Source organism: Microcaecilia unicolor, chromosome 8 (genome assembly GCF_901765095.1).
Source record: "Microcaecilia unicolor chromosome 8, aMicUni1.1, whole genome shotgun sequence".
Lineage (NCBI taxonomy): Eukaryota > Metazoa > Chordata > Amphibia > Gymnophiona > Siphonopidae > Microcaecilia > Microcaecilia unicolor.
Genome location: NC_044038.1, coordinates 63,325,372 through 63,348,576, shown reverse-complemented (window position 1 = coordinate 63,348,576; position 23,205 = coordinate 63,325,372). Strand labels below are relative to the sequence as shown.

The window sequence follows — 23,205 nt, the reverse complement described above, 5'->3', positions numbered from 1 at the left end:
GGTATTACCATCATATTATACAATGCAATTCTTCCCCCCAATGAGAGAGGTAAGGGGCCCCATGCCCGCAGTCTCCCCTCCGTTCCCTTAAGTAGCCGACGGACATTATACTCATACAGATTCGTGAGATCAGAGGAAATATACACCCCTAAATATTTGAGCTCTCTTTCTGCCAATTGCAATGGTAGTCTGCGTTCCGTGAGTGTTCGGGTTTTAGGCCCTAAGGCGAGGACTTGCGATTTGCCTATATTTAGTTTAAAGCCTGATAGCTGACCATATTTGACTATGTTGTCTAATAATTTATCTAAGGAGTGATCTGGGTTAGTCAATGTTAACAGTAAGTCATCGGCATACGCCAAGACTTTTATTTCTTGGCCTGCAATTTTAATTCCCTCTATTTCTTTGGTATGTTTTAATGTCCTGAGCAGAGGCTCCAATGCAATTACAAATAAAAGGGGGGATAAAGGACAACCCTGTCTCGTACCTTTCCAAATAGGAAATGTTGCCTCACTCATCCCATTCACTATCACCCTTGCCTCTGGGTCACGATACAGGGTTTCTACTGCTTTTATGAACCATCCCTGTATTCCCATATGACCCAGTGTTTGGAATAACCAATCCCAGCGCACCTGGTCAAAAGCTTTTTCGGCATCCAAGCTGATCACCATGGCCGAGTCTCTAGTCTCCAAACACGACGCCATTGCCACTAATAATTTCCTAACATTATGAGTTGCTTGTCTGCATCTGACGAACCCTACTTGCTCAGGACCTATAAGGACGGGAAGCCACCGAGCCAGCCTCTCTGCCAGCACTTTCGCGAGTATTTTCACATCTAAATTGAGCAGGGATATGGGCCTATATGAGCTCACTTCCTCAGGTGGTTTTCCGGGCTTTGGTAGTAATGTAATATGTGCAGTATTCATAAATTTGGGGAAGGTTCCCTCCTGTATAACTTCTTCGTAGAACTCCAACAAGGATAACAACGCACCCGGGGGCAGCATTTTATAATATTCCCCCGTGAAACCATCTGGCCCTGGGGCAGTGTGTTGTTTTAGGGATTTCACAACTGTCTGGATCTCTATCAAGGTGAGAGGGCTGTTCAATGATTCTAGGCCTGCCGGGGGGATTCCATCTAACCCTGCCTTGGCTAGGTATTCTGAAAGTTGATTACCCAGCGGCCCATGTTCCACAGAGTAAAGACTTGAGAAATAATCAGTGAATAGCTTCCCTATCTCTTTCCTGCCTGTTGTTATGTTGCCATTTTTATCCTTTAGGGCTGCCACCGTTCTGGGACCACCCAAGTTTTTTATAACCCGCGTCAGTAAACGCCCTGAGCGGTTACCAAATCTTTGCAATTTATATTTATAATAAAGTGAAGATTTATTTTCTTGGTCATGCAACAGCGTATTAAGCGCTATCTGGGCAGCCCTCAGTGTGTCTAGGGAGTCTTGAGTAGGGCGTTGTATGTATGCGCGTTTGGCCTTCTTCACCTTCTCTTCAAGCAGTAAAATACCTTGTGCCCTTTTCTTCCTTTTCAAGCTAGAGTATGCAATTACCTCCCCCCGTAGCACTGCTTTTGAGGTGGACCAAAATAGCGTTGGTTGTGCGTGTGCATGTATATCATTATTCAAAGCGTAATCTTCCCATTTGGCATTTATATGAGCTTTGAAATTGGGGTCCGTGTATAAATATGTTGGGAACCTCCAACCCCGGCCCCCCGTGTCATCTACTGGCATGACCAAGTCCACCCAGACCAATGCGTGATCCGATATCTCCTCTGGACCTATGGTTGCAGCCTTTACCAGGTGGAACATTTTTCGGTCTATTAAAATATAATCCAACCGAGATAAGGTTCCATGTGCTCTAGACCTATGGGTATAATCTCTCTCCCCTGGATGTAATGTTCTCCAGGCATCGATTAACCCCAGGGTTTGGGAGAGTTTATCAAATTCTTGCCTTCGCTGACCTGTATAATGAAGGGATGTGGGATTAGTGCTATCTTGTTCTGGGTCTGCAACCATATTAAGGTCCCCCATCACCACTATCTGCTTAGGTTGGTATTTAAGACATTGGCCTATTATTGTATTATAGAATTTTGGATCACAGAGGTTAGGTCCATAAATTCCAACCAGAATAAATTCAATGCCCTGTAACCATATTTGTATTACAATGTAATTCCCTTGTTCCCCTTTGGCCAACAACTTAGCCTTGTATTGTAAGCCTTTACGAAAGAGGACTGCCACGCCCCCTCCCCGTCCCTGCGGAGAAGCCGCATAACACTCTCCCACCCAAAGCCTTTGTAATTTAGCATGTTCTAGGTCTGTAAGCCTTGTTTCCTGCAGGCATGCTATGTCAGCTTTATGCCTCTTTAAGGCTGTCAATATTTTTGCCCTCTTTATGGGGGAGCTTATGCCTCCCACATTCCAAGTAATTAACCTTGCAGGCATCTCATAGTTCGTTTATGCTTTCCAAACAAGCATGTCCCATTTATCTGTCTTGGCCATCTACCCCTGTCTCCACCAAATTTTTGCACTGTGAATTTGTATAAGCATTGCCTGGGTGTATTTTTGTTCTGTTCCCACCGCCTCAGTCTTTCGCACCTAATTTGACTCCCTCTTACTGTGTACCATTTGCTCCCCAAATCCCCTTTATCTTCCCTAATTTGCTTCCCCGTTATAACTTCTAACCCTCCCCCCTCATTCCCCTTCCCTTTCCCCTTCTCCCCTCTTTGCTCCCTCTGCTCCGTAAGCATACTCACGGAATAGGACTCCCTTGATCGGCGAGGGGCCCCCCGCTCCAAGTTATCCCAGCTTAGTACTTTACAGGCATAACATTACATACATCACCAAATATTCTTGCCCTCCGGACAGTCCATCTAGGTCCCGCTGTTTAGTTTATTTTCTGTCACAAAAGCCCGAGACTCCGCCACTGATTGAAAGTGATGCCACTTTTCTTGGTGCATTATCTTCAAGTGTGCCGGGTACATGAGTGCAAATTTTACCTTGTTGTTGGCCAGGTCAGAGCAAACCGGATGGAATGCTCGCCTTTGCTCTTGAACCCTCTGTGAGTAATCTTGAAATATCATTATTTGGTGACCTTCAAAGCGCAAATTGTCTCTCTTTAAGCGGAACCCTCTGAGAATCTCTACTTTATGTCGAAAGTTTAAGATTTTTGCCACAACTGTTCTCGGGCGCTGTGAGTTCTCCATTTTTCTTCCCACTCTGTGTGCCCGTTCAATGGTTATAATGCCCATGGAATCTGTTAGCGCCAGCTCTTTCGATAGCCACGTCTCTAACCAGTCAGTCAGGTTCCGCTCTGGCACTCGCTCTGGGATCCCTACGATCCTGATGTTATTGCGCCGGGAGCGGTTTTCCAGGTCTTCTAGCTTTTCGGCCTGTTCTGCAAGTTGTTTTTGCAGTTGTGCAATATCCGGGCCCTGTGCGCGGGAATCGTCTTCCAGCGCGGAGACTCTCACTTCCAAATCGCCGGTTCTCGTTTCTAAGCCGTCCAGCCCGACTTGTATGGATTCCAAATTCTTTGACAAAGCGTCCCAACGGGGATTCAGGGCGCGGATCACCGCCGCCGTTATTTGTTCCAGCTGTTGGTCTGTAAATATTGAGGCCGGTTGCGGCGCACCATCCGCCATTTTGTTTTCTCCACACGCTACCTTGCCCCGTGTCTTCGCGCTGGATTTTTGCGCCATCTCAGTAGGTGATTTACCTAAGTATTTTTCCATGCGGTCTGGGGCGCAAGGGGGGCTGTCTGGAGGGGCTCGTTCGCCTTTTTTAAGCAGTTATTATGCCGTTCTGGAGCGGGGGATCCCGGAGCCTCGAGCCGCTGCTGCCGCCTCGCTCACCGCATGACCGGAAGTCCTAATAAAATATTTATAACATGCTATCAATGATCAAACAACTATCTGATCTTTAACTTTTTTATCCAAATCAGAACTTCCCTAGATTAAACCTATATTCCTCCACCCCAAAGTTGCCCTCCCCCCAGCTCCAGCCTCCCTCCTCCCCTCCCTTACCCCCAAACTCCCCTTACCCCCCCCCCCCATATCTATAACTACCCAAAGCGAACAACAAGAAATTCCTCAAGGAAGATCGATCAATAGTTGCAAGGGTACCCACAATGTGGGACTTGGATTCTGATAGCCCCCCTAAAGCAAGAACAAATGTATCTTACCCACTGGGTCACTCACACCATCAATCGATCTATCACCCTGATCATCCCCCATTCATTACCGCACTCACCCATTCCCCCCCTCCCAGCAAACCCCAAACCCCTGCTTAAAGCTTTACATATGGGACTGATTCATGAGAAGACTGCGTACTTTAGGGGATAGCTCCAACAGCTATGGCTCCCAATTAGACCAAACGTTTTTCCTATGCTTTGGGGTCAGCCATGCATCCCTTGCTTCCATAAGTAGCAGAGCATGAAATACACTTTTCCAAAACCAAAAATTAGGGGCAAGCTCCTGAGTCCAACATTGAAGAATACACTTCTTTCCCACCACAGTGGCCTTATATATAAATGCCCTTTCTTTGCTAGTCAAAGAAACACCTTGTCCCCCCCAGCCCAAGAACAATCTGTGCAGGTGTAACATCTATATTTCTATGCAATATATGCTCCCAATATCTAATCAAGGAGATCAAATAATGTTGTATAGCGGGACAACTCCACAAAGCATGAGCCAATGAGGCCCCTCGGTCCCCACACTTAGCACAATTCCATGTCTCTCGACATCCTGCATGATATGCCTGTTGGGGAGAGAAATATGACCTAGTAAGAATCCGAAACTGACATTCTCTATAGTTAGCACTATAGATATATTTTGGAATCTGTTGTAATAAATATAGAATGTCCTTCTCCTGTATAGTACAGTCAAGGTCCCTACGCCACCGAGCCGCCAACAAAGCAAGGTCTTTACCAGGAAGAAGCAAAAGGATACTCTTATGGAGATTTGTTACCGAAATACAAGATTGAGTCACCGGTCAAAAGAAGTTGTCCAACAACACAAAACCCCCTTCGAACAGCGCACCCGAAAGGTTTGACAATAGTGGGCAGCCTGCATATAAGCAAAGGAATTTAAAGGGTGTGGTCAGAGTTTCCTCATCATCTCCTCACACGTTTGTAGTGTGCCATCCTCCCGCAGCAAATCGGATACATAAAAAAATCCCCTGTTCTGCCCACTTATGAAATATACTTTTGTATTGACTCGGTCCAAAATCCATTCCTAATAGAGGTAAAAAAATCCGTGCACCGGAGATCCTGTTGCAAAGCCCGCAATAGAAAATTCCTTGCATAACGCATAGAATTCAAAAGAACATGCCCTTTCAAGCTGGAGGGCAGGCTTTGCTGCGGAGCGTGCAAGAGATAGTGAGGATGAGACGGAAGGAATAGCCTCTTTTCTAGTGACCAATTCGTATAATGATCTGTACCTAACACTCAGTCCGCCAAGTGCCTTAACAGGCATGCCAAGTTATATAATCTCATATTGGGCAATCTCAAACCGCCAACCTTCCAATGGCCATATAGACTTTCTAAGGGAAGTTTAGGCTTTCTCCCTTCCTAACAGAAACACACAAGAAGACGTCTATGAGTCCTAAGATCTTTTTGTAGCAAATATAGGGGTAAATTACTTATAACCAACGAGGAAATAGAACCATGCAATATAAACTGATTCTACCACTAAGAGAGATTGGCAAAGCCTGCCAAATAGTACGTTGTTGATGTGTGACGCTAAGTAACTGATCCACATTAATCCTGTAAAGATTAGAAGGGTTATCTGGCAATAGAATGCCCAGATATCTAAAACTAACCGAGGCCCATTTCAATGGGAATGTTCCTTTCCACTTACTACGGACCTCCGGAGAAGTCGGAAGCCCCTCTGATTTATTCATGTTAAGACAAAATCCAGAGAAGGAGCCATACTCCGCAAAGCTCTCCAAGAGAACCGGTAATGAACTATTAGGCAAAGACAAATGCACTAATAAATCATCCGCAAAAGCGGAGATTTTAAATTCAAATGATCCCAATGTCACTCCCCTAATCTCTGGATTACAGACAATTTCTCTAATCAGAGGGTCCAGAGTCAAAGCGAACAACAATGGAGACAATGGGCAGCCCTGATGTGTACCTCCTAGAATTGGGAATGATTCAGAAATCTGCCCATTAACCATTGCTTTGGCTTCTGGTGCCGCATACAATGTCCGTATAGCTTGCGCAAAGAAACCTTCTATCCCATAGGTTCGTATCACTGCAAACATAAATCTCCAGACCACCCTATCAAAGGCTTTTCCAGCATCAAAACTAATCAGCAAGGTAGGCAGATTGGCCCTCTGCACCTGCTCTAATGATGCCAAAATAGTACAGATATTTTTGACCGCCTGTCTCCCCCTAATGAATCCAACTTGAGGCTCCGCTATCAGCGAGGGTAAAACACGTGCTAGCCTGTTAGCCAAAATACCCGCCAATATCTTCGCCTCATATCCAATCAGAGATATAGGTCTATACGATTCTGGGTAGCTTGGGTCCTTCCCCAGTTTTGCAAACATCACAATCTCCGCCGTTCTAAGGGACCTCAGCAGCTGTTGATTCCCCACTATAATATTAAACAGCTTTACTAAAAGATGCTGAATATCTGGTAACATTAATTTATAAAATTCCACCCTGTATCCATCAGGTCCAGGGGCTTTATGAAGCGCACTCCTCCCAACCGCCCACACCACCTCATCTAGACTTATTGGAGTATTAAGAGCCATAACCTGAGTCTCCGACACCTTAGGGAGATCCAAATTTTCTAATTATAATTCCGGGTCCATTTCATTATTTGAGTCTGGTGTGCTTAAAGTCTGATAAAACGATCTAAAAATCTGCACAACCTCACTATCACTATGTACCAATTTTCCCGATACCTCACGCAAGGCCAACACCTTTCTAGGTCCCCTACTCTGTCGTACCAAACGTGCCAACAGTCGGCCTGCTTTATTTCCATATTTATGTAATTGATATTGATAATACAGGGCCGACTTTTTAGCTCTCTGGTTTATTAGCTCATTCAATGAACTCTGTGCAGCCAGATACCGGTCTCGATTTTCCCCCGAGGGACAATTCCCATAATGCTTTCGATAAAATGTCACTTCCTTCTCCAAATACAATATGGCTGCATCTCATCTCTTCCGCTGGTTACTGCTATACACTATGATCTCCCCCCTTAACACTGTCTTGGCCGCCTCCCAGAACAAAACAGTATCCTCTCTATGTTGGTTATTGAATTCTTGGTATTCTCTCCATTTAGTTTTAATATAAATCTGAAAATCCGGATCTTGGTACAAATCTAATGGGAATGCCCATCTTCTAAACTGTGGACCGGTTTGCCCTCCCTTCAACTCCACCCAAATCGGGGCATGATCTGATATTGCTGTAGGGTCGATTGTAGTTGATCGGATACATGAGAAAAGACCTTCCCCTACCAAGATATAGTCTATACAAGACTGAGTGTGATGAGCCCATGACAGGTGTGTGAAATCATTCTCACTTGAATGTAGCAGCTGCCACACATCTACCAGCCCTAAAGTAGTACAAGGGGTAAAGATGGGAGAAAGTATTTAACAGTGCAAGCAAAACTAACAATAATAGGTGGACATCCTCCTAGTTATCTTCCTCGTCCTTCCATAGCTAGATCAAAGATTTCTTTCATATCCTCATATTTAGTGATCTATAAGCAACAAGTTGATCATACTATAGCTAATGCATCAGCAAAATATATACACATAGCCACTGGAACCCAAGCTGGTGGAAAGAAGGAAGGGGGGAATACCAACAATACAAAGCTGTCATGATCGTACTTCAGCCCAATGGAGCACATATGAGGTCAGCTCTGATCAGGTCTTTAGTCATAATCTAAACAACTTAAATAGACATCTTATACACCCCCACCCATCTCACCCCCAGCAATAGGATTAAAAGTCCCATACCAACAGCAGAGTTAGTGTCTTATGTCTCTTTCTTCAGTGAAGAGGAGTTAAGGCAAAAAAAATTGTTTCCATAAAAAGCAGAACTTCTCCAAATGTGGTAGATAGGGTAGTTTATCCTCACATTCGGTCCTGTTTTTGTCAAATAAGGAAAGGCGAAGCGAGCTCCCTTCTCAAATAAAATGGTACATAGCAGAACAAAAACCTTCCTTTACTATTGAGTTTGCATTGAATAGTAATACATTGCTTCTTAATATCCTGTTATTATAATGCTGTTCCTCCTCCAAGGCTAGCTCAAATTGTTCCACAGTTATAATGAACATATCGGACCAGCATTCTGCTAGCCATGACCAGATGCGCTAAGTGAGATTGAAGGAAAGATGTAGGAAACTAAATAAAAAAAGGGGGGGAGGGGAGAGCTTGGTAAAGGGGAAAGGGGACACAAAATAATGTATTAATAGATAAAGAAAAGTACCATGGTATACCAGAACGTCAATAATCTAATAGTAGTCTGTTATGACTTTTATCGAGTCCTCACTAGAATGAAGTTTATCCATGAACAGAGTGCTTTTTTCCAACTGTATCCACATAGCAATGAACACAACCTCCACTCCCAGGTTTCTGCACAGGTCTCATGGCGCCGTCTCCAGCGAGGAGGAAACCTGAGGCACGGATTCCACATAAGCAAGAGCTTCACCCGGCTTGGTAAAAAAGATGATTTTACCTTCGTGAGTGACCCTAAGTTTAGACGGGTAAAGTAAGGCGAATCGTATTTTCAGCTTAAATAGGGCAGAACAGACCGAAGCAAAAGCCTTTCTTTGCTGTTGAACCTGTATGGAATAGTCTTGAAAACACAATACCTTAACATTTTGATGTTTCAGCGGCATTCCTCCTCGAATTGCACTTAAAATCATTTGCTTATGTGTATAATTCAATACTTTTAGAATCACCACTCATGGTTTTTTTCCTATGAGCTCTTTCAATCTGAAATTGAAACATCTTGTCTTTCAGATTTAGCGCTAACGGCTGTCATGTCTCTAGGAATCCCACAAGGTCTGACACCCCCACTGCCTTGGGAAGGCCAACCAAATGCAGATTATTTCGTCGCAACCGGTTTTCCAAGTCATCTATCTTGCTCTCTAAATCCGCCACCTTTTTCTTTAACCAATCTTGTTCACCTGCCATAGCTTGCGTCTGTTCCTCCAACACCGAAGTTCTACTCAGTCCAGCATCAAGTTCCAAGCATATGCTGTCCAGACGCTCGTGTGCCTCCTCAGTTCCAGCAAAGTTTGTAATTTAGAATCTAACGCTTCCTCCACCGCTGTTTTCACCTCCAATACCAGTTCAGCTGTCCACATGTTGTTCCCCTGAGGACTCGAGGTACAGCGTGAATCTGCCATCTTTGTTTCTACAGTCCGTAGCTTATCTTGTTCCCTATGCGTTTGTTTTGAGGCCATATAAGACGTTCAATAATTCTTTTTAAAAGCCCCTCGATAGTGTGATCTCCCAGCATGAAATTTGGGTCAATTTTGTCGGGAAATAAGCAGATTAGACGCACTTCAACGGGGAGGTCTCAGGAGCTAGCACAGCTTGCTTCTGCTTCTAGCCATGGCAATCATGTGACCTTCTCCCCAAGTTCATTTTATATTTAAACGGTTTTTATTGATGATGTATCACGTCAAACAAAACCAATAAAGTCAAACATTTTGTAAACATTCAGTCATGTCATAATTATACATATGCATCTAGTCTAACATCATCATCATTATTTTACATCCTTTCCTCCCCCTTCCCCCCCCCCCCCCCCCCACCTCCCCTTTATTTTACTCCTTTACCTTTATCTATTTATTTCATGGTAATTATACTAGCAATATCTATTACAGGTCTTAACCGGTCCAAAATCCGGAGCAAATATCTGCTGGATGTCTCACTATCTAGGACGTATCCAATTTGTTAAGCACTGCACTTCTAGCCTTGTGGGAGATATTTTGTAAATATTTAGACCATATATTAACAAAGATCTTTCTTTTCTTTGGGTTACCGTAAGCCTCCCCGGCCTCCCAGAGCATTAGCTCATGGAACCTATTTCTCCAGTACCAAAAGGAGGGTGGCTCAGCTTGCAGCCAATGTCTGAGTATACATTTTTTCCCCACTGCATGGGCCTTACACAAGAATAACTCCTGATTTTTGTCTGAGATCCCATAAGCATTGTCCCCAAGTTCATTTTAATAATGGCTTATGGACTTTTCTTTTAGGAAACTATTCAAACCTTTTTTAAACCTCACTAAGCTAACTGATTTTACCACATTCTCTGGCAACAAATTCCAGAGTGTAATTAGAAACAAAGAAACATGACGGCAGATAAAGGCCATATGACCCATCCAGTCTGCCCATCCTCTGTAACCCCTAATTCTTTGAAATATTTGCTCCGATTTGTTTTACATTTACTACTTTGTATCTTCATTGCATGCCCCCTAGTCCTAGTATTTTTGGAAAGAGTAGTCCTAGTATTTTTGGAAAGAGTAAACAAGTGATTCACGTCTACCCGTTCCACTCCACTCATTATTTTATAGACCTCTATTGTATCTCCCCTCAGCCATCCTTTCTCCAAGCTGAAGAGCCCTAGCCGCCCTTCTCTGTACCTTTTCTAATTCCACTAACTTTTTTGAGATGAAGTGACCAGAATTGTACACAGTATTTGAGGTGTAGTTGGACCACGGAGCGATACAAAGGCATTATAATGTCCTCATTTTTGTTTTCCATTCCTTTCATAATAATACCTAACATTCTATTTGCTTGCTTAGCCACCACTGCACACTGAACAGAGGGTTTCAACATATCATCAATGATGACACCTAGATCCCTTTCCTGGTTGGTGACTCCTAATGTGGAACCTTGCATCACGTAGCTATAGTTCGGATTGCTTTTCCCCCACATCCATCACTTTGCACTTGCTCAGATTCAATGTCATCTGCCATTTAGATGCCCAGTCTCTCAGTCTTCAAAAGTACTATTTCCTACCCAATATTGTCTCAAATTCCCTCCCTAACTTCCTTCATTCTCCTGTCTTAAGAGAATAGGCCCCAAATAGTTGAAGGTAGACATATGAGAGTTTTATTCTGTGTACTTCAGGCCATAACCCCAGGTTAGCTGGCATTCATTCATATGTCTTCTCAGGGGTGTCTGCTAAACTTTGGGACCTACAATCTAGTGAAGCCTAACTGAGATGGGATTTCTTGTCGTTTACAAGATGAGTGAAGACCTGGCTATTTAGTAGAGTTCTTAAACCTACTAATAATTATCATTTTTTTAAAATTCTGCTAGAATAGGTGTTATAATATTGGTTGTTTTACTGATATGGGTTAATGAGTGTTTGGGTTATATTTTTCTTTATTTATGTGTAAGTCTATTCTCTGCATGCTTATATTAATGATTAGATGTTTTTTTAGGAGTTTTTAAAGTGATTGTCTTTATTGCGTCTTATTAATAGTTTATATATTTGAATGATTCTTTTTTTTTTCAATTAATTTTCATTCTTTTGTGGTGCTGTTCTCAGGCCCACCCAATCTAGTGGCACCCAAAACACCTCATTGGGGGTGCCTCACTCCTCTCTCTCTTCGCTGACGGCACAGTATCTGCCTTTCTCTCTCTGAACCCCCTCATCCTCCCCCCCTCCCGTCTACCTCCAAGCTGTTTCTAGCAGTGATTCCTGTAAGCAACCTGTGCTGGCCCTTTACCTCATTCCGCCTTTGATGATGTAATTTCCTGTTTCTTCACTGGTTGGGACGTAGTAGAAATAAGCCTGCAGGGCCAGCACAGGTTGCCTACAGGAGTTGCTGCTGGTGATGGCTTGGAGGTAGACCAGGGAGGGGGAGTCTCAGAGAGAGATGGGCAGATATGGGGGGGAAGGAGGGGCAGGGGGAAGGAGCAGATGCGGGGCTGCAGGCGGAGGGGGAGAAAGATGATGATATGTGAGTAGGGGCAGACAGGATGGATGGGAAGAAAGAGAGAGAGAGAGAGAGATGAATTTTTACAGGGGCGGAGGGAAAGGTTATAAAAAATTGTGTGTATGTGTGGGGGTGGGAAGGGCCCACCCAGGTTAACTCTGGGCCCATCCGAAAAGGCAGGTCTGCTACGCCCCTGGTTAGCACACCTCTGCCTCTGCGTCTGGCCACCACCTTATCACATTCTTTAGCTACCTTTAGATCAGTGTTCTTCAAGGCAGGGCCCAGGGCTAGTGGTGGCCCCATCATCTTTCTGGGGGTTTTTTCTGCTACTATCTGCCTCACTAACCAAGCTCACAACAGAATGGGGGAAGTGGATGGGGAAAGATTTGCATACTTGAAAGGCAAGACGTTTCTCAATAGATTTCATTTGGAAATGCTCACAACCTTTGACGATACCCCCAATGAAAAGTTTGAAGGTGGGCTGGTGGGGATGGACGTCATTGACCCACACTGGTCGGCAGTGTGGGTCAATGGGAAGATATTTGGAGGCTCTCCTTCACCTCATTCAGATCCATAGTGGCCCTGACTTAAAAATTAATGAACACCACTGCTTTAGATGATCTGACATAATCACACCAAGGGTTCTTTCTTTGTAAATGCACATTAGTATTTTCCTAACCCCCTTCCTTCTGTTCCCATCATGCACCAGGCTTTTGGATTTATCCATTGCAAATGTATAATCATGCATTTTTTTATATTGAATATTTTGTAACTGCCAATTACTTGACTACTTTTCAAATTTCTTTGGATAACTTCTCATGGTATCTACTTCCTCAGGGGTGTCACTCTGTTGCAGATCTTAATATCATCTACAAAAGGTCACATTTCTAATCCCTCCACAATATCGCTCATAAAATTATTGAACAGAATTGGTCCCTCTGAGCCAGTGCTGAATTTATCTCATTCTATGAATGGAGATGTTCATGACCACTTTAACCATGAATGGGGTCCTGGGCAAGCTTCTGTGGATGGGACCCCTTTTATTGTTTTCAGATTGCTTCTCCCCCCAGATTGTGCATTCAGTTAGTGCTGAATCATGTCCCAAGGCATAATCATCTTTTTAATTTTTTGCTTTGTCATATCAAGCATCTTGGGCTACAGAAGAACCCATCTAAAGGTGTTGAACAGCCAGTCTGGGTTTTGTTGCATTTTGTTTGTTTTGTGAGGGGATACTTAACACCTCATGGTAGACTTAAATTATACTGTGCAGCACATCTATGGTTCAGCCATTTTCAGTGTTCATATTAGTTCACTGTCACAATGTCCAGGAATGGAGTGAGCCCTTGTGCCGATCCGAAGATCAGCAGTCAGAAATCCCCACGCTTCACCCGCGGTGGCCACCGTTCCCCAGCAGTTGAGCCCCTGGGTTCAGTTGGCGAGCAGGACTTGGAAGTGGGATGGGAATAGGACTCAGGAGATGACAGAGACAGACAACTATTCAGCAGAGGTCAGGTCCAGGCACAGAGTCAGGGCAGGCAGCAATCCAGAGAACTCAGGTCCAGGCACAGAGTCAGGGCAGGCAGCAATCCAGCAAAAGTCAGGTCTAAGCACAGAGTCAGGGCAGGCAGCAATCCAGCAAGGTCAGGTCTAGGCAGAGAGTCAAAACCAGGTAAAACAGGAGTAATCACAGCAGGAACACACCAGACACCAGGAAGAAGTAGCTGAGGCAAAGAGAGGAGGAAATCATATAGTTTTCAAACTGAAGGTGTCTGACATCAGATTAGGCGCACCCAAAATGTAGGCACGCCAAAGTGTAGGCATGTCTAAAGTGTAGGCGTGCCCAAGTGTAGGCGCGTCAAAAATATGAACGCATATAACCAGAGCTGAAGAGAGAAGTGTATGTTAGGGGAAATCTCCTGCCTCCACGTCTGATGTTCCAGGTACGTGACATTCGCTTTGCTATCACAATTACATGCCTCCCCTCCCCCCTTTCTTCACCTCTTCCTCCCTCATCCTTCCCCTCTCTCCTTCCCCCCTCCTTTTTTTGTGTTTCTGGGCATGCATGTTGTAGGTGTTACTTTCACCATGATTTTTGGCAGCTTTATGCCACATCATTTTAACTGCATACAACTTAGGATTGTTGTACACAGTCCCCCAAATTCTATATATGGCGCCTTAAGTTGTAAATTGATTAACAAAGCAATCAGCACCGATAACTGGTACTTAACAACCAATTAGTGGCACTAATTGGCTTTAATTAGAATTTACAAGTACAACTTTTTATGTTTCAACATTTTTATTGGTGTCATACTGAGATTACAAAGTCAACATTCTGAGAATACACAAGAAAATTTCCATATTAAAGTACATCGCACAATTATGTGTCATTATTTACCGACACCAATCTTTTAGGTTTTATCCCCAACCCCCCTCTTGTTATTATCTTCCAAGCTTCTTGCAAGAGCAAATTCAAACTCCCCTCCCATCAATTTTTGCAAGTCATCCACCCTTCCTCCCCTCCCCCCCTCAAGCCCCTATCCCCGAGATCCCCCCTGGGTTTGTGTTCTGATAACCCAGGTGGGTCTCTACTCCCCCCCTCTTGTCAACCTACTCCATGGAGATATATCATCACTTAACCCGTGGTCCCCATGCAGATCTACAACATATTTAACAATAAGCTGCGTCCTCGCGGGCTTAACCCCTGTATATATGGATTCCAGATCAGTAAGAAGTGTTTTTTCTTTTTGAGATTCCCTTTTGCCTCCCAGGCTTCCCAGGTAGCTAGTTCATGTATTTGGTTCCGCCATTGCCAATACTCCGGTGGCTCTGGAGAGATCCACCGCTGTAGCACACTCTTACGGGCCACCAAACATACCTTGCGACACCACATCCTAGCACTTTTAGTCTTGTTTTTAAATGCAGACTGCGTGTCTAGCACGAAGTGGTCCCAAGTTCCACTCATTGGTGCCCCTATAATCTTGGACATAAATCCCTGAACCTGGTTCCAAAAGGTTCGTACCCCTGGGCAATCCCAGAAGGCGTGATATAAGGTGTGAGGTGTATACTCGCATTTAACACATTTCGCTTCCTGTATGGTGTTAATATGGCCCCATTGCTGTCCCGACATATACGCCCGCATGATCACCCGATATCCACATTCTCTGAGTCTCTCATCTATAGTAATTGTTGGTAATGATTTCAGGGTGGCCTGTATGTCCCATCTATCTAAAGCCCTCCCCGACTCCCTTTCCCATTTATGTTTGATGCAGCTAAAATTTTTGGGGGGGCTACGCGGCACCATGGCTTTGTATATGGAGGATACGGTCATTCCTACCAACTCCAAGGTTTGGAAAAAGGTCTCTATTTTATGACCTATTCTCTGTTGTAGACTAGGTTGATCCAAATGTAAAATATAGTGTTTGACCTGAGCATAGGCGAATCGGCTTCCCCATGTACTCCCTAATTTCCCTTGCAGCTCTTCATAGGTTTGGAGACCCCCATCTCGTCGAAGCAAGTGTTCCACCTTAGTGATGCCACACTTCTCCCATCGCATGAATGTGGTATTACTCTGCCCAGGTTCGAAATTGGGATTGCCTCTAAGGGCTAGTAACTCTGATATTGTCGGCTTCCCCCCCATGCTTTTAACCAGCACCTGCCATACCGCGCGCATCGGCTGCAGTAACGTACAGTGTTTGAGTTGGATTGGGATTTGATTGTTCTCTACATGCAGTAACGTGAGGACATCATAGGGAGCAAAATAAGCACGCTCCATCTCCAAAGGCGTAGTACAACTTTTTAAGTGTATTCTGTAACATGGTGCACGTAAATTCTCATGCACACAGCTGAAAAGAGGGTGTGGCCATGGGTGTGGAATGAGCAGGTTGTGGGCATTTAAAAAAACTATGTGCACTATTATGGAATACACCTGATCTGCGCCTAACTTAGGTATAGGTATTTAGGCCTGGTTTTAGGTGGCCTAAACGGGTGCACCTAAATTTTAGTTGCAAGAACAGTATGTGAGCATATTCTTCATGCTGACCGTGTGGTTTTTTAGCGCCAATTTTTAAGGCGCCATTTATAGAATTTGGTCCAGTGTATTATTCATCCTTTATTTTGTGTTTGCTGGTTGTTCAGGACTAGCTTCTTCGGTTGGATATTACCTTTGTAGTTTGTACTAACATTCACCATCGCAATTCTGTATAGAAATACCACATTGTGTGAAAGTGCCACGGTGGTTCAGGCCCATATTTTGTAGTAATTTTGATCTGTAACTTTGACTGTCCTCATACTTTGGGAAGTACTTTACTTACAGTAGGAGGTTGCACTTTTACAGTAAAATGTTTTTTTTTCCCACTGTCATTACCTAAGCCGTTGTGGACTGTGTGACATCATTTGTGGGATTTTAATATAAACCACATTCTTGCTTTCCCGCCGCTTTGGTTTTTTTTTTCACGGGCAGCATGATCTCAGCAAGACATTTTGATTTGCTAATCTACTATAATAAAACTCACCCTCAACGTTCTGAGGACACTGACGTCAGTGAAGCCAAGCCCTGACTTCCTTCAAAAAGGTTCGAAGGTTCGTGGTGGTGAAGCCACCAAAATCGCTCTGGGCCCCACCCTCGAGGGCGGAGCAATGGCAGAACAACGAACGGGTTGGCAGGGAGGGAGGCAGGGAGGCGGGGGTGGGAAATCGCTCCGGGCCCCGCCCTCGCGTCAAACATCATGACGTTGGGGGCGGAGCAATGGCAGAACAACGAAGGGGTTGGCCAGGGAGGGGTGTTGGCGACCAAAACCTTGCTAGTGCCCGTTTCATTTGCTCTGAAACGGGCCTCTTTTACTAGTATTTTATATTTCTTTGTGGTTTCCTTGCAGCTTTTAATGTGATATTAGCTTTGTGTATTTTAAACATTTACCATGCATTCCTAACATGTGAGTTCTTCGTGGCTTCTCAAGTGGATATCACAAGTGGCATCTTACTACACTATTGAGGTTTTCACCTCTGATATCCACCGACTTTTAAGGAGTTTATGACTGGTTTTTACCACAGCTATAGATAGATTTTTCAGGACAGCGCTTTGCATGTAGATGGATGTTATTTTTTTGGTTTCCATGGATTTGACAGGCTCCTTTGGTCCAGTGGTTCAAATCTATGGAAACCAAAAAAATAACATCCATCTACATGCAAAGCGCTGTCCTGAAAAATCTATCTATAGCTGTGATAAAAACCAGTCATAAACTGCTTAAAAGTCGGTGGATATCAGAAGTGAAAACCTCAATAGTGTGGTAAGATGCCACTTGTGATATCCACTTTAGAAGCCACGAAGAACTCACATGTTAGGAATACATGGTAAATGTTTAAAATACACAATGCCTTTCATACGGCATATCGTTTCCATTTTGGCTAAGTTCCCCCCCTTTTACAAGGTCACGTGGTAATGCCGACTCAGCCCATTCATTTCCCCCCTTTTACAAAGCTGTGCTAGTGGCTGCTGCATGGTAATGCCAAGACAGACCATTCAAAGTGAATGGGCTACGTCGACATTGCCATGTGGCTTTGTAAGGAGGGGGGGGGGGGTTGAATGGACTGGGTCGGCATCACTGCGTGGCAGCTGCTAGTGCACCTTTATAAAAGGGGGGGTTGTGTTCGTGAAGCACTTCCATAAGCACTGTTATAATAATTATATTGGTATGCTATGTTCTTTCACACAATTTGGCTACTTAAGCATTATGATGCTATTGGATTATTTTTAAATTTCATACTCTTATATTTGTTTTTAGTTATATCAGCCATTCCTAGAGCACTGAGCCTTTATCACACCAGTGCATTTTGAATTTAAGGATCTTTTTGATCATGTGGCACAGTTATAGCGACATGGTTCCTTTTTTCCCTGTGTAATACAGTGAAAGTTTAGTACAGTTAGGTGTGTACCTGTAGCTAATTAATTGTGGTTTTCATACTATTTGATACAACCATACAACCACAGTCCATTTAAGATTTTTTTTTAATGATTACAATACTGTGTGTGTAATTTTGATTCAGTGGATCTCTGTGATTCATTGTATTGTCTGATTATTATATTTGATATTATAACATTTATGTTTACATTCAGTTATTATTTATTTGATTGTTTTTCTGTATTTTTACAGCATGTAGATACCCTGTAATTGTGATTGTAGACTCCCCATTGGAGGATACAAGTTTTTACCTTGTTCTGGTATTTATGAGTTCTACGTATTATTTTTCATGTGGCATGCATTTTTATTCATTTGTTTTGAGATGCTTTTATTGATTGTTTATCTATATATTTTTATATATGTAGATCTCAGGCTGTGCTGCTTCCTCGACGTTTGGCTCCACTTGTTTGTTTTATCTGAGGCTCTCTACACTGCTACTGCTCTTAGGCAGTTACCTAGGGTAGCAGTTTCTGGAGGGTGCCAACAAACAACTGCAAAGAAAGCAAAATAATAGGTCCTGACAACAGCACAATCTCAATGAACCATCAACATGCACTTTTACCTATAGGAAGGGTGGGCAGTTGTCAAATAGCCCATTTATCCAGATTATACTGGGAGGAGTGGTGGGATGATTATTGGATCTAATGGTTAATTCAGTGTGGGGTAGATACAAGGCTGAAGTTTTGTCTAGGCACCTATAATTCTTGCCTTCCAGATAGCTGTTTGCAGCTCTGCCACTGAGATGGCCTGTCTCAATCCTAACCCAGCTCTGAGAATGAATCTCCATGTTCCTTGGCGTCGTCTCAGGAAGAATTCCAGGGAACATACTACTCATTAAGCAGCTGTCTGCTTCCAAGGGCTGCGTGAAGTAGGAAGTGATTACATAAAAACACGCATGTATCTATTTTTCTTGGCAGGGAATAAGATCTGAAGCAGTATTTTAAAACAGATAGAATATTTCCCATGAAACTGATAGTATGGGGTAGGTCTACTTACTCAGCAGATAATCATGCTTGCTTAACCTCAAGAATTCAGAATCCATCTTGGAGTCTCCTAACCTCAGAAACTGAGTGATTTTAGGGTCTCAGAAGTCTTCCTAATCTCAGGGTTTAATAATCCATTTCCTCAGGTACCTTCCTAACCTCAATAATTTATTGTCCACCTCAGGGATAACTACTCACTGAGATTTTCATAAATTGGCGGTTTATAAGTAAAGGGTAAAAGGTCTTGGACTTGATATAATGCCTTTCTGTGGGTACAACCAAAGCGGTTTACATGTATTATATGCAGATACTTTATCTGTCTCTAGTGGGCTCACAATCTAAAATACCATTAAGTAATAAATAAACTGATGTGGAAAGGATAGAGATTATTGATGGTTTGTGCTCCTCAGTGCTTCTGGATAGTGTGAGGGGAGCAGAAAGATTATTGTGGAAATCAAGACTGTGGGTTACTACTTCTTGGAAATGCAATAGAGACCAGTAGTATGACTTAGAAGCAGTCACTCATACTTTTATTTATTTCTCAAAACTTCTATTCCACACTATCTTTACAATTCTAGGCAGATTACTACCATACATGACTTCCAATCTCTTTCTTTCTAGAAATATTTATTACTCTCCTATCCAAATAAATGTGTTCCAATTGAGGTACAATAATAAAAACATCCGTCTTCCTTTCCTTGCAACAGTTTTTCCTGTCCAATCTTCTGATGTTCTAATGGGAAAGGTGTGCAGTAAAGGCAGGTCTCGCAGCGCTGCTTTTCAATATTAACAGAATAGAAAGGTTTAGTGCTACAACAGTAATAGCAGACTTTGGAAGCTCAGCTGCAGGGGCTTCAGGAGACCCGGCTCTTCCCCAGTGTGTTGGGTAATGCTCCTACCAGAAGCTTGCATTTGATTCCCCAGGGCCATCATCCCAGCAAACATATTGGGTGACTGAGCCCATGGGTGTCATTGCAGACACTGAGCAATCTCATCCTCAGTACCAAAGGACAGTGAATGGAGAGTGGGGAGGTTTCATTTTGTTTAGTTAGTTGCACAACTATTTCTAATGCTGAAGTTCTTTGTTCCAAGTTATTCAATTGTTGTTGAAAAAGGTTAAATTTTAAATTCAAGCTCTCCAATTCTTTTTGAAGATTTTTAGTCAGTTCTATTTGCATTTTAAGCATGTTTATTAGGGTTTGAATTTCAACAAGAATGGGATCAGATGGTTTTGATTTGTCTCTGTCCACCATTTTGACTGGAGTCATTGGATTAGTTTCTGTCTTTTAAAACTCGAGGATAGCAAAAATTGTTGATCAGACATCGGATTTAAGAAGGTGTTGAATAAGAATAGAAAAGTATAATGCAAGAAATTTGGCAACGATAATTGAACACAATAATATTCCTGAGGAGCTCTCACTCTACGGGTTTGTTTTTCAGCACTGATTTGAATGGGCAGGATCAGGCACTACAAACACCACATTGCTTTGGGATGCAAGTTCAAAACCAGGACTGACCCAAAATCTCCAGCCCAGAACTAGGCAACTTGGCATCACTCTCCCTCCCTGGACACAATGAAGGAGCTGGCTCAATATTTGAGGTGCTCAGCATTCTCTGGCACCCACAGAGCTGGCTCCTAGGGCCAGCAGTGCTATACCTGGATTTTTAGTGCCAGTATCCAGATAGTGGCTGGCGCTGAAAATCCAGGTATCGCTGTAAATGCTGAAACTAGCATTTAAAAGAAATGTCAACCGCAGAGTTTGAATTTTGACTCCTATATTTTAAGTGTATAACATAGTAAGTGATGGCAAATAAAGACCTGAATGTTCCATCCAGTATGCTCAACAGTCACATTCATTATCAATTCAAGATGTAAATCAACAATGAATGTGATATTATATATTTGATCATGGTCTTTCTTTGGTGTTTCTGGCTTTGTCCTTATGTTCCAACTACTGGAGCTGCTGTCAAAGCCCACTCCAGCCTTACCGAATCAGTCTTGTCTCGTTATTTTGGGACACAGACCATAAAAGTACGCCCAGCACTGTCCTCACATTTCAAATTATTGGCGTTTCCGTCAAAGCTCTCTCCAGCCCATCTGAAACCGGATTGCTATATGCGGCACTCAGACCTTATAAGCCAGCCCAGTACTGGCCTTAGTTGATGCAGCCAGAGTCATCATCTAAGCACCAATTGACATGCAAACACATATACAACCATTTAAGTATACTGATCCTATTTTAAAATACTTTATAATTATCTCCCACCCCAACCTCAGGAAAACCTTTTAGTTCAGTGTTTCTCAACCCAGTCCTCAGGGAACCCCAAGCCAGTCAAGTTTTCAAGATATTCACAATGAATATGCATGAGATAGATTTGCATGCACTGCCTCCATTGTATGCAAATCTATCTCATGCATATTCATTGTGGGTGTCCTGAAAACCTGACTGGTGGATGTGTCCTACGGATTGGGTTGAGAACCACTGCAGTATAAGGGGGAGTTATGTGAGGTTAGTTTGTGTGTGTGTGTGTATGCTTCTGCTCTGTTTTGGAAGCTGTTTGAGCAATTAAAGGTTAAAGTTCTGGCCTACCATGCTAATAGTAAAACCCTGTAAGAAAGCTCTTACATCTCAGAACCTGCATATTAAAAAAAAAAAAAGTTCTATGGGCATCTCTAGCGTTTAGTGAGCGCACCTTTGTAAAAGTCCCCCTACATGACTACATCCTACAGACCAAAGCTGGGGAGTAGAGAGCATGGGAACTCCTCCTATCCTATATTCCTGCTATTAATCCCTGCTACAGTCAGGAGGATTAACCCTCCCAAAGCTAGCTCAGGTCAGGAAGCTGTCGGTGTATGCAGAACCAAGTGATCTGTCTGGTGTATGGGGTAAGACATTGTCTTGTTAATATTCTATGGAGATAATCCTACAGTACCTCAGTACCGGAGAAGTACTCAGTCTGGGCAGGATGGGCCACTGTAGAAAGAAAGACTTTGGTCTGCAAGTCATGACTACTTTTGCTACCAGTCTCTATTATATTCCCTGAGCAGTACTCAAGCACGAGGCCTGACTGCTGTAGGATTTAATAGAACAAGAATTGACAGCATGGAAAATTGTAATGCAAGACAGGAGGAAGAGTAATTATTTATTTATTTATTGTGAACATTTATATCCCACATAATCCCACCAAGTTATGGTTATCTGTTACGGTGAAACAGATGAGGATCATCTGTGTTGTGTGCTCCTCCATGTCTCTGTGTAAGGTGAGCAAAGAGGAAAAGATTACTGTACAAAGATATAGAAGTGTTCTCACCCTATGAATGCTTATGTCATGATTACAACCATGAGTATACTTCACAGGATGTTATTAACAGTTCTGTTACCAAAGAATGCTTGTGAGAGGGTTAATATTGCTTTAGATGCTGTTGACAGTTGCCTCCTAAAAAGGTTTTGAATGGTTGTGACATTCTTATAGCTGTAAGAATGCTTCACAGAATGTAATTACTAGTTCTCTCATCCTGGGAATTCCTTTGGCACTATTAACACCTCATGAAACTGTACTCTCTCTCACTTTTAACAGTTCTCTTACTTTAAAAATGCTAATGACATTAGAGTGCCTTGCAGGATTTCATTAACAGTTATCTGATGAGAATGTGAAGATTGTGGGGAACATAAATACTGATAAATAAAAAATAAATAAATAACATAAACCTCAGCAATATTGTTATTCAGGTTTTATTGTCACTAAATCCGGCTATGGAATTACATCTAATATTTTCACCTACTTCTTGTAACGAACTCTGTTCTATATGTAAGGGCCCACCTCTCCCTTAGACTATTGCAACTTGCTTCTCATAGGTCTCCCACTTAGTCTTCTCTCTCCTCTTCAATCTGTTCAAAATTCTGCTGCCCGATTTACATTCCGCCAGTGTCGCTACACTCATATTAGCCCTCTCCTCAAGTCACTTCAATGGCTCCCTGTTTCCGCATACAGTTCAAACTCCTCTTAATGACTTACAAGTGCAATCACTCTGTAGCTCCTCAGTACCTCTCCACCCTCATCTCTCCCTACACTTCTCCTCGAAAGCTCCGTTCACTGGGTGAATCTCTCTTATCTGCACCCTTCTCCTCCACCGCTATCTCCAGACTCCGTTCCTTTTATCTTGCTGTACCATATGCCTGGAATAGACTCCATGAGCTCCATCTCTGGCCATCTTCAAATCTAGGCTAAAAGCCCACATTTTTGATGCTGCTTTTAACTCCTAACCCTTACTCACTTGTTCAGTACCCACATTTTATCATTCTCACCTTAGTAATTCCCTTATCTCTTATTTGTCCAGTTT

At 43.0% G+C, this 23,205-nt stretch overlaps 1 protein-coding gene across 2 annotated transcripts in view; it reads left to right on the top strand.

The window, feature by feature from the left end:
* The window catches only part of SRL (sarcalumenin), a 130,177-nt gene that overhangs the window by 6,729 nt on the left and 100,243 nt on the right, over window positions 1–23,205 (top strand). The gene's annotated exons all lie outside the window — the stretch shown is intronic.